General features: G+C 32.0%; 1 protein-coding gene across 16 annotated transcripts in view; it reads left to right on the forward strand.

Annotated features, from left to right (window-relative positions):
* Positions 1 to 14,237, forward strand: part of SOX5 (SRY-box transcription factor 5) — a 920,340-nt gene that overhangs the window by 546,326 nt on the left and 359,777 nt on the right. The window contains exon 1 of one of the 16 annotated variants that reach the window (XM_074325928.1): positions 4,720 to 4,857. The exons of 13 other annotated variants lie outside the window; for them this stretch is intronic. The gene's annotated coding sequence lies outside the window, so the exon portion shown is untranslated. Of the gene's footprint in view, positions 1 to 4,719; positions 4,858 to 14,237 lie in introns of those variants that run through there. 2 more of the 16 variants (XM_074325929.1, XM_074325934.1) reach the window with 2 other exon arrangements.

Here is a 14,237-nt window from a genome sequence, read left to right on the forward strand (position 1 = left end):
TTTGAAATGTCAAAAAAAGGGAAATGGGGATGATCCCTTTCTAAGTTTTAGTGGCCACTTTTTTGCACTAGCTGTCTTAAACTAAATTTTGGCTTACTGTAATTTCCCCTTTTGCTGTGAGGAGAATAAGTGTATTTCTAATTAATTAGGTCCTATTTGGAGAAATATGTGCAATATCCCTCCATTTGATGTTGTTTCAAGTAAAGCAGGGCTTTGAAAGAATTTTAGCCCTTAGTGTTCCTATAAGTACACATTGCAATTTTTAAATTTGAGTTCTTATCCCAGCATAAGTTCATTTTTTTGAACTATAAATAGAATTTTGTTTGCCATTAAAAAGAATTCAAACTTTGTATTCTGTGTGGTGAATTTTTTTTTGAAAAAGCCAAAAAAAGCCAGGATGCATGATACCCAGGCTTTTTTTCATTTTCATGAAAGCTACCTTCTGTATAAACATTTGTTGTATCTGACTATGCAATGCAAGCTAGGTGCTAGACCAGCTGGTTAAAAATATGCTAAGTCAAGCTGTTCATCGCTCAAACAACTGAATTTGATATGAAAAGACGAAAAAAGAAAGGACAAAGATTAAAACATTCTAGAAGTGAAGCAATGGAAGAGAAGGATACTGAGAATAAAATAATGCTTGAATGTTGCCAAATATTAGAGAAGCCAATATTAGATCAGGGAAGAAAGTAAAATAGCCAACATATATACTTTGATACTGTCTTCTTTTTTTCATTTCCTCTTCATCTTTTTCTTTTTTTCAAATGAAGGTGAATCCTCACTAGATAATTCAAGTGAGTAGTTGAGCTTGCTTAATAGTTTTGAATTCATATTTTCAAACTTCTATGTATTAACTCTTTAAAGTAGCTTTTGTTTGCAAATATAGCCTATTTCATATGTAGATATTGAAGTTATTAATATTGGATCATACTATTGCTTACTGTAACAGTTTAATATCTCAGAGTAAGTGTTCTAACATGTGTGCAGAGTAGCACTTAAATAATAATATTCTTGAATTGTATACTTTTTGGAAATAAAACTCAGAGTCTGATTTGTAAGAGTGTTTAAAAGACTGTTCTTATAAAATGGTAGTTACATATTAACAGGCTGTAGCCTATTTCTCTATACAGGCAAGCTTTCCTGCTGTGAACTTTATTTGTAGTTTTCAATTATCTCTTTTTAAACTAAACTTTTCCTTTCCTATTCTGATTCTTAAATCTCCTAACATTTTTTTTTTCCTTCCTGGTGAGAATTTCATTTTTCTTTTTGTCACCCAGAGGCATGCTTTTCTAACTGGCTAATTAAATAAGCAAGTGGTAATCAATAGAGTTGTTAGTATAGACAGCATATTTGGAAATATTAGTAACTAAAATAATTTTGAAAAATGTCATAGAATATAAAATTTCTTAATAATTTCCCCTGTGGTTATACTTGGTAATACATACAAAAATCTCAGTAAATCATTACTATTTGTTTACATTGAATTTATGTGTGTGAGTTTGTCTCCAGTCACCCATATAGAGTATATCTTGCAGACTCAATATGGAATATTTATATTCTCCAAAGGGGATGTATATGCTATAACTACATTATCACATGTAGTCAGCTATTTTTGCCTTTTTAAATATTTGCATTTTTCACTGAATAAGTAGGTTATTTCCATCGAGTGTTAAATTTGATTCTATTTACTCACCTGCTATAGATGAGTTATTCACTAAAACATAGTCAGAAATCTGAAAAGAGACTTCTAAATTTCTTTATGAAATAGAGAATTTTGTTCTAGAGGATATAAACAGTTTGTTTGGGGTTCATGTATTTTGGAAGTTTTATGTGATCTTTTTTTTTCTAGATGCATTGGTAGAGTCTTGTCCATCATCTGTTATTCTTGGCAACCTGTAGACTATTTGGAACTTTAAAGAATATTCAAAACTTAAATTTCAGAATCAAAATTAGGATTTAGGTTTGTTATATCTGTATTATTGGCCCTAGAAATGAACATGATCAATACTGTCAGACTAATAAACAGTTGTAAAATAATTCAAAAGTAATAACAATTTCATTGTCTGTTAAAATGTTCAAGGTAGAGCAAATTAAACAATGATTCTAAACAGTAAAGAAGTTGGAAAAATTTATTTTTATTTTCATGCATCCTTGTCATAACTGATTATGACTAATGAAAAGCACAATTCTCAGGTGGGAGATGAAGACACAAAGTATGTTCTAAGGAATTGTTTGTAAGCAAAGTCTTTTAAGTCATGCTATTTAGAGGAAACATAACTGGCAACATGGTCTAAAAGTAATAGCATCATTAGAATGAATGCATGAACTCTCCTAAAAATTTTTAAAAGAAGACAGTGAAATTATATATTTACCTGAAAATAAATAACAAAAAAAATGTGATTTAGGATTTTTCCTTTAGGAATACCATCTACTTTTTTCATATTCATAGATTGAAAATATTTAAAATTTGCCTTAAATATCAACATTAATTTGTTTCTGATGAATGGAAAAAAAAAACAATTTTGATACTCTTAGTAATACTGTATTCTATTTCTTTCCTTTATATTTATATTTATTCTATTTGATAATGTAATAGTTTTATGCCTAAGCAACTTGTTACACTTTCTAAATGCTTTATGTTAGAGACTTAAGTAAAAGGCAAGATGATTCCTTAAGAAGACAATTTGATAATAAATAGAAAGAAAAAAATTGGGTTTCAATCTAGTGAGATGAAGCAAATTAAGTTTATAGTATCACCTATTTGACTGCTTCTCTCAAAACGGGAGCAGACAATAGACTGCTTATTTTCTACATGTTGAAGGTAACACTACAAGAGTAAAACCTTCTGTAATGAAAATTTAACTTATTTACCTTAATTATCCATCAAATTTATTTGTGGTTATATTGACTAAAGAAATAATTTTTTCACATTAAGAAACTTTTCAGTGTTTTTCTGAAGAAAGAAATACACATCAGGTACTGTGAAAAATTAATCTATTGAATGACCATGAAAAATTGCTATTAGCAGTCTATAAGAATATCTCTGACATTAGCAGTGCTTGAATTACCTAAAGTTTGGCTATAGTAATATTTTTTTTTTTTTTATCTAGACAGATTTATTCAACTTAATTAGAACAAATTTTAAACCATTGTGCTCATGGTATAAGTACATTCAAGTTAGCAGGTAATCTCTAGGTGTGAATCAAAGGAAAGGTACCTGTTCACATTTGTCACCTAATGGCAACTGTAAACCTCTAACTTTGACAGTATGTTTTCAGGACGTTTTGATATCTGCCTTTGTTAATTTTATTATTTTTTACTTACTAATACTTTGTAAAGGAAAACTATAACTGATTACAGATTTTAATTACCATCCCAATAAGTTGCAAGCTAAGTGAGCTAAAATATTAGTTTGGAATGTAATTTGCGTGAAGCAATGGACAAACTACACTTCTGTCACATTCATGCTGGAATACTGTCCCCAAAGACTTAGCAGGAGACCTGACTGATACCAAGAACAATTAAGGAGTCAATGTCAGGTGGCATTATATACTTCTCAGTGTTTAGCAGGTTGATCAATATAAAAATGTGTGAATATTATTATTACTTCACATGTTGGTGTGTTCTGTTTCTCAAATATAATAATCATACAAGAAAGTATTTATCTGTTTTTGGGGAGCCTTTAACTAAAATCTGTATGTGTGTGCATCATACCTGAGAGGCAAATATAAAACCTGTTCTAATACTTTAGCACATTACTCCTCCATAGAGTTGGAAGCTATTTCAAATGAATTGCATTCATAATGCATTTAGAAAATAATATTACATTTATGGATAAAATCTGATTTTTATTGTTTATTCTTTCTACTGTCAATTTTCAAGCCACCTAATGAGTATATGTATAATGCAGATGTGTATTATGTAGATTGAATACCACCCTTTCTAGAGATTAGTTAAATAAGTATAACTGATGGATTTTCCTTTTCTTCCATAATTTGTTATTCATTTATAATTTCAATGAGGTTAACTGAGAGTATGAGAAATAAACTAATTTAGATATTTATCTTGTACTAATTCACATACAGTTTAATATGTCAGGTCACTGACTCCGATGATGACAATAAGATAAAAAGATGTTCAAAGATTTCAACACAATATGAAATATCTTTCTCTTAATAGAAATATTTTGATGAGCAAGAAATAGAGTAAAACAGCAAATTCTTCCTTGCTTCGTTCGGTCTTTCCTTTTCATTGATTGACATCATCGTCATTTATATTAGATGTAAATTTTGAATGTTATATACGTGAACATATAGTGGGGTTACTAACATGTAGTGTTATATAGATGATCAAATAGTGTTGCTAGAGAAGAAAAAAAATTAAAGACTGACACTGTTTTGCTTAAGCGAACAGTGTTTCTTCGGACATCCTTTAGGAGAATATTCCTTCACTTAAATCAGGAACTGATAATGGTTCAGTAGACATTTTTTATTCCTTTCTGAATGCAGTTTGACTGTGTTTTCTCCTGCAGTTTGGAAGCTGCACTCCCTTCCCTTTAAAATGATCTATTCTTTCTCTTCACTTACTTGTTGAGAGTTCATACATCTCCTCTGGAGATACTGTGGCTGTGGCGTATGGTTCTGCTTGTCCAATAGGGGGGTGTTGCATTTCTACACATTCAGTATCCTTTTCCGTTGGAGCCTGAGTAAAACCTCAGCAGTGCTCCCTGCCTTTGCCAGCCTGAGGAGTCAGAGACTCAAAGTTGTTCCCAGCTCTTGCGCCTTCATTGTAGAGCTGCGTTCTGCTCAGTGGGCTGCCGAGAAGGACCAGACCGACACAAGATTTAGAAGAATTCTGGTGAGAACTGTTTATAGGGATATGGTATTTTAAAAGAATGTAGTAAACAAACAGAATTGTGGCATAAACAAAGATAATTAGCATAAACAATGTCGTTTTAGGACAGGTGGTTTAAAAAAACAAACAAAACAAAAAACCCAAATATGAACCCAACTTGAATGCTGCCAGTTTGGAACCACTGAACCTTAATCTGTACTTCATGAGAATTACCCAGGTTTGTTGATAAACTTGTTAACATGCTTTTTCTGTTTCTTTTGTATCATTTTCCGGTCATTATGCCCTTTTGTCACCCAGCTTGAAAGCAATTACTCTATTACAAGGTAGTTTAAGGACTTTTTCCCCAGAAAACATGACAAAAGGAAAATTAAAGACAAAAGCTTGTAGATGTTCATAGACATTTGAAATCTGTGTCTAACCGTCAATCAATTCAGACCTAAACTTGGGCTCATTGTATTTCAAATCTTTCTTTTATCTGAGTAACATTTCAGGCACTTGGCTTTTTAGTGTTACTACATTTACTTTTGTCTTGCCTTAGAACTCAGAGATTTTTTTTTTTTTTGGTATGGCTATATCATCACTTGTGTTACATGTTTATTTCTAAGTGTTGCTTATTTCATCTTCCTATTTTTCTCTATAACTTAGTGAAGGTGTTATAACAGTATATAAATGTAGTTGGTGATCATGCAACGTGAGGATGCTAGTTATTGTGAACCACGTTATCTAAATCTATGATGCCGTCATGATGAATTTTTATGTGGAGACATTTAGGTTCATTACTAAATGATGTTTGTTCTTCATGCTTTATGCTGAACTATTTTGACTTAAATGAAATGTGGAGTGTGGTGAATAGAAATCTTTTATTTTTTTGCATTAAGGATGAAAATTCTTTATGGAAGTTAATAAGATTGTTTTTCTCTTCATTTTATCATGGAGAATGGGCACCAGGAATTCAAGGTAGTTATCGCTGGTATTCTGTAGCCCTTCTCATTGCTGAAACGAAAGCATTTGTGAATGAGTTTTAGTTTCTTGGAGTTATAAAGATGTGTGTAAACTAGTAAACCATGTCTCATTCATGTGCTATGGAGATTTCTCGTACTTCAGGGACAAAAATAATTTGGCTACTAACGAATTAGGGCTACCTGCCAGTGCCAACACATACTGTAGGTAAGAAGAAAACTATAAAGAAAAGCTGCTGGCAGCAAATCCGTTGAAACTTTCATATGTAACAGTGTTTCTATTTCTGCTTTTAACATCTTTGAAAGAATGTGTGTTTTTTTTTTTAGAAAATGTTAAAAAACAAGATATGATCTTTCTTAAAAATATATTAGTAGTTTCTTTTTTAATATTTCTTATTGGGGAGATGCATAGGGTTTCATTATAGTCTGCGCATATGTGACTGCTCTACCTATCCCAATCATTTCTGTCACGTTGAAACCTAAGAATCAGATGCATTGGGAATAGTTATAATTGGAAGAAATGAAATTCACTATATAAGGCCAAAAAAAAAGGTACCCTCAAACCTTATAAATTTTTTATATTGGCAGTTTAAGAGTTAGATCAGTTGGGACTCTAAGCAGCAGTTTCATAAAGGATATGTCCTATCCTTTAGGGCTTCAGGAACATTACTGAGAAAAGAAAGGAAAGGGTTAACCTGCTTTGCTTGTTGATAATTTTTTAATCTAGAAGTAAAAGAAGACATCGCCCAAATAGTGTTTTCTTGGTACATTTTTAGTCAAAATTCATTGTACAATACAGTAAATCATGTACTTTAGTACTGATTTTGGGTTTGTTTTCTGTTTTCTGTTGATTGGGATGAAGATGCTAAAGTGGTAAATTGTTTGAGAACTGGTTGGGAACTTTCATATGATCTGTTGACTTCATTTTAAACAATTTCATGTTTATCTAATAAAAGGGCATTCTAATGAAAAAGAAATACAAACACTGAAAATGAGAAATACGCATTCACACGAGAGAACACAAATGAAAAAAGTAATGCTTTATTTATGCTATTAATTTTTCATTCACAATTAATATAGGTTGCTTGAAAAAACTCTAAAATATGTTTATTCTAATTCTTGAGTTAAGATATTACTTGTTTGCCCACAAGTCTTCCTTTGGTTTATTTACCTGAGCTAGAGTTTGTTGGGCAATAATTTACAAAGTCCAAAGACTTTTTTTCCTCTTTTCCTGAGGTCCCTTTGTTCCCCCCACCCTCGTTTTTTTATTTGCTATTGAGTTTCATAATATGTTTGACAAGAGTTTGCAGGAAGATGTCCCATCAAACTACTGTTAATATTTCTTTTCTTCTTTATCTGTATGACGAGAGATAAATGTTGAAGATTCTTTAAGATAATGTATAGTGTTCATATTCTTTAGGAGAGAAAGAAAGAACTGCACTCACTGGTGATCAAACTGTTTAATTTCTGGTTCATTCACTGATTCAAACTTGAATGCGTGATAACGGAATATACAATATCAGATTCAGATGGTCATCTCTCCCATAGTATAATCAGGATATGAAGATAAGTTTTATGTAATATTCTAAGTACCATTAATCAAACAGAACACCTAGGAATGGAAAAACACAGATAACAATAATGAATGCTGTTTCTGAGACGAGAACTTCTATTTCCTTCCAGTCCTACACATAGCTAGAATTTGGGAAATAAAGGAAAGATACTGTTTTTACAGCGCTAAGGATTATGGGGTATAAATATTATAGTTTAATTGTTTCTTAAAAATGTAGCATTACTGGAAAAATAAAATGGATCTAATTTGACCTATAAACAGTTTAGGAAAATGTAATGCTTTAAAAGCATTCTTCTAGAGAAAGAAAAGCATATGCAGAAGTCCTGAGAGCAATTTAAAGAGTCAAAGTGAAGGAGTAGACCATGTAGATTTTTATAAGTAAATTAAAGAACAATTGGGAGTCAGTTAACAGTTATGAGAATAATTTATTTTGTGTAATGTAATAGTTAATACACACATGCATATAACAAAAGTTTGGAATTCAGGAGAAACTTTTTCACTTATAGAGTAATTGAAAATTGAATAAATTGATTTTGAATAAATCCTACCAAATACTGATGAAGCCACTGTTTGGGAGAGAAAATCTTGAAAGAAGAACTATTTTGTAGAAATACAAAGAAGATCCACTCCCACTTTCTCATTTACAATAGAGAATCCTATGACATGAGCTATAGGGACATACAATAGCATTCCAACTTTAAAAATCTTAAGGTGGTATTGTGGTGCATATTGAAAGGAAGATTTGAATTTAAAAAGTTGGGTTAATCAAGGTATGCTTGAGTAAAATTTGAGATTTCAGGTTGCGCAGAAAAAGTTGAGTGTTGAAGTCCTAGGGCATGCATATCAAATTAACAGTGTTTTTTTGTGTGTGGATTTTGAGTGTTTACTCCTAAAGCATAGAACAATTTGCTCCTTTTTGGTAAAAATATACATTTACCTATCATCACTAATTTTTGGGGGAAGCATAACGTAATAGAAAGTGTTATTAGCTGGGTGTAAGATCTCTAGTCCTAGTTTTTCCTTACAGATTGAGAAGGTGTTTTGGGTCATTGTGTATGCATCTGTAAAATGTAGAGATGGGCTGGATAATTTTTTAAATCTCTCAACTTTAAAATTTCATCACTTCGAGCTACATTTGAAAGATCTCTAACTCTTTACTCTAGTGGTCAGAATTCTTGAATTTATTCAGCTCTTTGGAGACAGTATCCCACATAACCAGCCTTGACATGTGGAATCACTTCTCAATTTACCTGTCAATGGAGGGGTGGTGTGCAGAATCAAGTAACTATGGTCTCTTTTAGGAGTTTGAAATCTAAGTATCATGTATAATTCTTATTTAGGATTAAGTGCTTAAGTTTGCAATGAACTATTTTGAAGCTACATCTTTCAAAAGATAAGATTCATATTTTATGTATTTGAAACTCTCAGGTGCATCAGGTCACCATCCTCACCTATTACAAATATTGTGAAAAATAGATTCTATATGGATTACTGAACAAGACACTGTGAGGGAATATGAAAAGCGTGAAAATGACATTTTGGGTCAAAGTGCTGCAAGTGTATTTGTAAGGATAAGATAAAAGAAAAAATAGACAGTAGAGCATTAGGACAACACGGGCTGTATAAACAGTATATGTCTTTATATAAATAAATAAAACATTGGGCGAGAAAGTGGCAAGATCAACTGAGATTTTAAGTGGTTCTCAAAATAAATTAGACAATTATTAGCATTAGCATCTGGCCAGCCAACCAAATATGCATTAGTTGGTAGTTGGCAATTTCAAGGTAAGAACTGTTAAGCCCTATGAAGCAAGCAGTAAAGGAACAACAAATGAAATGTGTTTTGAAAAAAGCTATATTATCTGAGAGGAGAAGCTTCACATATTTTTAATATCTTAAATTCGGCAGAGTGCATTCTTTTTCTTTTAAGCACAGTGTTTCTAAAGAAGTACAGTTATACCACCAGCAATATAATCTTTGACTATGTATCCAGACCTTCTGTATTCTCTGTACTTTGAAAATATGAATATGGTATCATGAAGGCTTTGTACAAATGAGTTTCAGGTTTTAAATATTAGTTCGTATATTTGGAATAACATAAGAATTAGATATATGTTAAAATTAATTATTTGCTTAATAATTATGTTACAGACATTTTAAATTGTATTCCCTGCCACTTTAAATTTAGGAATAAAGAATGTGTGCGACTCTTTTATTCTCCTAGTACATAAAGATTATAAAAAATAAACAAACAAACAAAAAGAAAAGAGCCTTATTGAACCAGAACTACATTTAGAACTAGGACCAAAGGGAAATGTGCAAATATCCTACTGTTAAACAAGAAAGAAAATCTGGAAATCATTCAGTTGGACAACTTACTGCTAATATATTTTATCATGCAGCATTTAGTGATACACAAAGTTGGCATATGTTCCTACAGTTCCTAAATCAAGAATTAAAACTTTGTGATGTATAAGTTACTCAAATTCTTTGGGTTTCAGCCATGCGTCTATAAAATGGGCTTTAAAATGAGTATAACATTATTTTTCCTTCAGTGCTAATGAGTCATCTTAAACGCAGAAAATTTAGAAAAATATTTGGATCTTTCTGAATGCAAGCCACTGAATTCAAACTTTGAAAATTAGGTTGAATTTTTGGCAAATATAAAATGATCAGCACATCAATAAAAATTATATACTTTTGTTTGATAACATAATAATCTGATAGTTGAAATGATTTTAGCATATAAAATAATACCTATAAGAAGTCTATTGACTTACTTTTTTAATTCTGTAGTTAATACAACTATAATGTTTTAAATGCACTTATGATTGTTGATCCCAAGTAACTTGCACCTAAATAGCACCAATATAGCTATAGTTCCCTCTGACTGCTGACTGCTAATAACGGAATATTTTAAAAACACACTTCTTCCCATTTTATATGTAGGAAATCTGATACACTAAATGTTGTTTTTGGAAGTATCAGTAGTAGTATATCAAATATTAAAATAATGAATTTGCTGATTTAACATGTCCCTGTGCTTTAATCTATGCAATTTAAAATTCATTTATTTGTGTATAATCATAAAACTTAATCATTTTTTAGGACAAATTATTGGACGACAAAAAAGAGTGATTTTCTGTTAGGGTAGAAACTGTCACATGCTATTGCTTTTTAAAGTATTATTTGTACAAATATTTTGAAAATTAGAAAATATTCAATAACTTAAAGAAGCTCACCTATACAAACATAGTATATCATAGGATTTCATAGTAAAAGTAGCATGAGAGGTTTTTATATTAGCTAGCTACCTATTCCTTAGACTGTAGGTAAGCTTGGGCAAATTTATAGATTTCTTTTTATGGGCAGCTGGATAACAAGCAAACAAAAACGTCTGAGAAAAAGGATGCTTATTTTTGATGTAAAATTGTTTTCCACTGAAATAATCTGTTGAAAGCCAGAAGCCATCCAAAGTGCTGATACCAATTTAAGAAGATGATCTTTTGCCTTAATTATACATCTGGGAAATATTAGCTGAACATTTTGTGGAGAACAGTGAATACCTTAGTTGCCAGTTGTCTAAAATTCTGCTAATGATCGACATAGTGCCAGTGTTTTGATGGCTAAAACCTAGGATGAATATGAATACAAAGAACACAGTTGGGGGAGAAAAGCGCACATTTTATACAAAACAGATTTCAACCATCTGCTTGGCACTTAAGTTTGCAACTATAGGCGATATGTGAAAGAGACCACTGTCCACGTTATGAATGCTATCACTTTTATTGGTACCTTAGAAAAACCATAGGGTTTGAAAGCATGTAGAACCAACGATTTTCTTCAGCTAAAATAATGCAGGCAAGGGCCTCATCCAAAATTTGTTCTCTCTATAATCTCTTGTATGCCAGTCTTCTTTTCCTAGCAAAATGGGTTGCGCTAATAAAGTAGGTCTTAGTGCTGTACCTCAGGATATTAAAATATACCAGACAGCACTATGCAAGTGGCCCTAAGGACATGAACCCCAGATGGTTATGAGATAAAATATTGTTTGCTTTAGGAATAGGTTATATTCCTGAGTCTGTTGCCCGAGTACTATGGTGCATGTCAAATCAGCATGGAAGTTAATGGTCCAGAAGCACTTCTGAAATTAATGCTTTCCCATTTGTTCGGAATTTATAGTATAAAATCAGACCAGTGCTGTTTCATCACTAGTTCAGTAAAGGAAAATCATGCCCTAGATAGTAAATTAGAGGCAAAATCTAAGTATTTCACCGATTTCATTTGTCTTAAAGATATGGGAGAAATCTTCAATAAAAGGATATTGGCAAATAGCATATACTAGAAGCTTTTACATTTAGAGAGTAATTGGTAACAGCTATTATAGGCTGTTTACTTAGCACAACATAAGCAAAAAATAAATTTTTGACTAAGTAATTTCACCTATTTTATTTTCCTTAGCTGAAGTCTATTTTCTATTTTTAAATATTAGGAAAAATGAGCTATTAGAATGCGTTAGCTTATTGATTTGTCTAGACTGTATAATTTACCATAGATATATTGAGAACCTTTTAGCTCTTGAGGAAGAAGTATGTGCTTTAGTGAAAAGTATAAAGAAATGCTCTCAGCATCCCTTCATGTCTGTGCTTTCCAGTATTGTAGCCACTAGCCACGTGCCCCTATTGGAGTACTTGAAATGTAGCAAGTCTGAATTGAGATTTGCTGTAAATATAGAATACACACTGGATTTTTGAAGACTTAGTTTGAAAGAAAGGATGTAAAATATCTAATTTTTAAAAATATTTATTATATTTTGAAATCATAATATTCAGATACACTGGCTTAAATAAAATGTTATTAAAGTTATTTTCACCTGCTTCTTTTTACTTTTTTTTTTTTAATGTGGCAACTAGAACATTTGAAATTACACGTACGGCTTGTACTTGTGGCTCACGTTCTATTTCTATTCATGGTGCTGTTTTGTCCCTTTCTGTGGAGGGAGGACAACGAAAACTTCTATCTGTATCTAGAGTCTAGTAGTTCACAGCTCAGTAGGGTAGCAATGAGTCAGAAAGACTTAAGTTTTTATTAACGGTCTTCCTTCTTTGCTTTCTTCCACAAGAAGGTGAAATCGTCTCACATTTTAACCGAGTAGGCACACTGACCTGCACAGATGTGTATATCATTTACTGAATGAATACTGCTTCTTCAAACTTCGATGGACTTACAATGGAAAGGAAGATCTTTGATTAAGGGTTGTATAGATTTTAGAGAATATAGGTTTGAAAGGGACAGTTATATTTACGTTTTGTAATGCCACCATGTATATCTGAAATGTCTCCACAGGGTTCAAAGAAGTTTGTGGTTCGGTAGGAATACCTTCCCCTTTTGTGTCCCAGCTGAAACTCCATACAGTTTTTACAATTGACTCACAAGTTGTGATACAAGCTCTTTCTTTCTCTATTCTATGGAGATATACTTACGGAGATAGATATAAAGATAGCACTGACGTTCAGTATACGCTTATTATGTGCCAACCTTAGCCTCACAGAAACCTTATTTGTTATCCTCATTTCGCAAATGAGGAAAATGAAACAGAGAGAGTTGCCTGATTTTTCACAGGAAATAAGCGGCAGAGCTAGGATACCAACCCAAACAGACCAGCTCCAAAGACCTCACTGTGAATCATTAAATTGTAGTATCGATCCACATAATAAAGCGCTTCCAGAACTTTCTAGTCTATTTATTTTAGTGGCAGAAATGTATTTATTCATTCAACAAATGTATTTCGAAAACCTATTGTGCCAGGCATTATTTTAGTTACTGAAGAAATATTATTAAAATGCAGACACTGTAAATAAATAACATACAATGGTTGTGATGTAAAGTTCTCATTTCTCCTCTCTGAATTCATTCATTCATTCATGGCACAGGTGATGTGCTAGGTGGGAATCCAGATGTGTGGACAGTGATGTAAAGGTTTCCTGGTAAAGGCTGTTTGGAGCTGTGTTTGAGAGAAACCAATGTCCAAATGCACAAGAAGTGTAACAATGTAAAATTTCTCAAATCTCTCTCTCTTAAGTTCTTTACAGTGGGCTACCTATGGAAATAATGTCTTTATAGATAGGCAGTGTCTTTTCGCAGAAAGTTTATCCAATTAGTTTTTGTTGTCTCAATGGGTAGGAAGCCTCTTTAGAGTATAGTAACTTTTAAGAATGACAGTGTCACTCTCTTATATGGTGTTATTAATATAGAAAACTTTGTGATGAATTGGTACATAATGATACAATTGATATATGAATCCTTTGATCTAATTTGTAGCCATGACATATTGATTTTAATGAGTAGCAGGCAGGAGTGTTGGTAATTTTGAGTAGAAAAGTCAATCGCGTGTGAAAAAAATAATGTGACTAAAAAAGACTGCCGGTTCCTGGGAACAATAAGGCATTTGGGAATGAAGATGAACCTCTTGGTTTTACTCTGTGGATTTAAAAAATTTTTCTGTTAAATTAATATATTGTAATATAGGTTTGAATTGTTCAATGAGTCACTGTTTTAAGTTTTGATCTTTCAGATGTTTTCCCCTATGTAGATATGGCTGGTCTCTGATGCTTTCTCTGATTTCTAGATACCTTACTAAGAAGAGGCCATGTAACTGTAGTTACCGGTGGGGTTTACAGTCAACACGCTTAAACTTATTTTACAACTCTACTGCTTATTAGCTGTATGAATTTTGCGAATTACGTAAACTCTCCATGACTTAACTTCTTCGTTTGTGAAATAGGGATTATAATAATTCCCATCATTTAGGTCATTTTGCTGCTTAAATGAGAAAGAGTGTGAAACTTATC

The sequence above is a fragment of the Rhinolophus sinicus genome, linkage group LG02 (assembly GCF_036562045.2).
Source record: "Rhinolophus sinicus isolate RSC01 linkage group LG02, ASM3656204v1, whole genome shotgun sequence".
NCBI lineage: Eukaryota > Metazoa > Chordata > Mammalia > Chiroptera > Rhinolophidae > Rhinolophus > Rhinolophus sinicus.